This window comes from Urocitellus parryii, chromosome 8, assembly GCF_045843805.1.
Source record: "Urocitellus parryii isolate mUroPar1 chromosome 8, mUroPar1.hap1, whole genome shotgun sequence".
Taxonomy (NCBI): Eukaryota; Metazoa; Chordata; class Mammalia; order Rodentia; family Sciuridae; genus Urocitellus; species Urocitellus parryii.
The window spans coordinates 55,121,610-55,124,570 of NC_135538.1; the positions used below are offsets into that span (position 1 = coordinate 55,121,610).

Sequence of the window (2,961 nt, forward strand, 5' to 3'; positions counted from 1 at the left end):
CTGGGAATCTTGTTCAGATGCAGATCTGATTTGGCAGTTCTTGAGCCTGAGATTCTAATGTGCTCTCAGGTGACACCACGATACTGCCAGTCTGTGACTACACTTTGAGTAATAACACGGATATAGGAGAGGAATGATACTGCCAGTCTGTGACTACACTTTGAGTAATAACACGGATATAGGAGAGGAATGCGTCTGGGAGCTCTGGGAAGTGGGAATGTGCAAAATGGATCTATTGCAGTCCATTCAGCCACCACCTACCCACCCGCCCTGGAGAACCTGAAGAGCATTTCAACAAGTAAGAGGAGCACCAGGATCCTGAAAGAGCTGAGGTGACTCTCTTTGAAGGCCAGAGATGACAGTGGTGATGGCGCAGTGGAATGGGTTTCCCTGGTCTTACTGGGACCACCAGCAATGAGGAAAATATAATTTCCTCAGTAAGCCATGGGGATAGAAAAAGAATCAGAGTGTTTGACATGCAGGGATCTGTAGCAATGGCTAACTAATCTCCAGATTCCTTGAAATGAATGGGCAGCTTACTAAATTACTTTTTTTTTTTTTAAATTTTTATTGGTTGTTCACAACATTACAAAGCTCTTGACATATCATATTTCATACATTAGATTGAAGTGGGTTATGAACTCCCAATTTTACCCCAAATGCAGATTGCAGAATACTAAATTACTTTATATATTGCTTTATATATATACAGGTGAAAAATTCATGCTCTACTGGGCAGAGATCCAACTTGCATCTTCACAGTGGGGACACAGGGCCTTTTCTCCAGCTCCTAGATCTAAGCCAGTTCACCAAGCCAGGGCTCTGTGAAGAAAGGATTCTGTAACTTTCCCAAAGCCTGGAGGGACCAGTGACCATTTATCAAGGTGACTGGGTGCTGGGGAAAAGGAAATAACCATCTCTTTAATGGGGAGGGTGTTAGATACTGAGCTTTATAGGACACCCTACAGACTAGAAATGGCATTTGAGTTCACTTCCAGGATAGGGACTAGAGAGCAGAAGATAGAGTCTTGACTTGAATTCTTCTAATAAGGGGTTCAGTGAGACTCCAGACTGGTGTGATCTCCTGTCCCAGAAGGTACAAATGCACCATGCGAGGAGACATACTTAGTAAGGGAAGAATCCCCATGTTGCTTCCCTGAGGACTATTCCTGTAGGAAGGACCAAGGAGAACCCCCTCACTTTTTTCTCAACCCAAATGGAAAACCAAAATGACATTTTATTCTTATCACCATTGGTCAGCCCCCAAAGCGTACTTCTCCAGCTTCCCTCTTACTTCCAGGCCTCTGCATTTCTCCTCGTAACTCTTCCTAGAATGTTCTTCTCCTTGCCATCTCACTCCAGGCCCATTAGCCTTCTACACCCTTTGCTCCTCTTTGAGATTTTTTTTTTTTTTGCTTGGTTGTTTTCAAAGAAATTTGCCTGTACTTGGTCCAGCTTGCTTGAGACCCAGACTCTAGACCAATGGGTCAGCTTCCATTATTGGCGTATTGAACCTCTCCTTTAAAAACAAACCAAGTGGGCTGGGGTTGTGGCTCAGTGGTAGAACACTTGCCTAATATGTGTGAGATACTGAGCTCAATCTTCATTACTACATTAAAAAAATACAGTTTTTGTGTCCATCCACAACTAAAAATATTTTTAAAAACAAACACACGTAGATCACAAAAGTAAAACATGTTAGTTGTAGACCACTGCAACAATATAGAAGAATATGGGCCCAAACCAAAGCCTCCCTTCTCTTCTTCTCCGAGGTAACCAGCACTTTCTATTTACCCAGACATGCAAGCTGGTATGTGTCTTTGCTCATTGCAAATAGAATCATTCTGTCCCTATGATTTTGTGACATGCTTTTCTCACTTAACAGTGTATTAAAGAGTTCATGTTACATCATATGGATCTACCTTATAATCTTTATTTGGTTTTGAAGTCTGATCTTATTTATTTGTTACTCTTAAAAATTCTCACTTTTGATTGGACTTGGAAGTAGAAGCTCTCAGGGAGGACCGTCTGTGTCTCTTGGCAATCTGTCCTTGGCATTTTTATTGGGCTTCCTTCATTCTCTTGACCAAAAGTTGAGCATATTCTGCAACCTCTTCCTTATTATTATTATTTTATTTTTAGTACGCTGTTTCTTCAGAGCAATGTGCCAGCATCTGTGTAGCAGGACACCTGGAGCAACAAGACACTGATCATTCTATGCTTTGGTCCTAGGTTTCTTACTGTCCTTATTTTAGGGTTTTCTGGCAACATATTGGTGAGCATCATCTTCTTTAGAGAGATTGAATTTTGTGGATTCTTCTAGCTCTTTTGATCCCTAGACAACTAGGCACAGTAGTATTTATAGGTCCAGGAATACCTTTCTCTCCATTTGTTACAATAACAAAATTGAGAATGCTCAGATTGGTATCCACAATGCAACCCTGCACATATTTGTACCTTTTCTCTCTATTTCTCCTTGGTCTATTACAGGAATGCCGCTTACTCAGTATCAGGTGAACTTATCCATGGGTCAAGATGCCCCGCTACATGGGAAAACCTTGTTTGTCATTCCCACCACTGAATTGGACCACATAAGCCAACCATAACATCAGCAGAAACATCTGTGGCCATATGCTTCTCTTAAAAAGTTCAAAGTTTGCATTTACTTGAATGAGTTTCTGGCAGTCAGTGGCCTGGAAGGAGACATTTAGCTTCATCTTGAAGCAGGTAATCATCCACAAGTTGCCATAAAATAGAGCCTTTTATAAATTAAACTTTTTATTCTGAGGTAGTAGATTCACATGTCATTTGTAAGGAATGATACAGTAAGATCACATGTAGTTTTTCATCCGAGTTCCCTCAGTGGTAGCATCTTACAAAAACTATAGTACCCTATCACTGGGTATGAACATTGGTATAATCTGCTAATCTTTTCCAGACTCCCCCAGTTTTACTTGAGCT

At 41.0% G+C, this 2,961-nt stretch overlaps 1 pseudogene; it reads right to left on the reverse strand.

Moving 5' to 3' along the window:
- Nucleotides 1-1,982: 1,982 nt before the first annotated feature.
- LOC113183391 (small ribosomal subunit protein eS6 pseudogene) lies at nucleotides 1,983-2,717 on the reverse strand (annotated as a pseudogene).
- Between the last annotated feature and the right edge of the window lie 244 nt (nucleotides 2,718-2,961).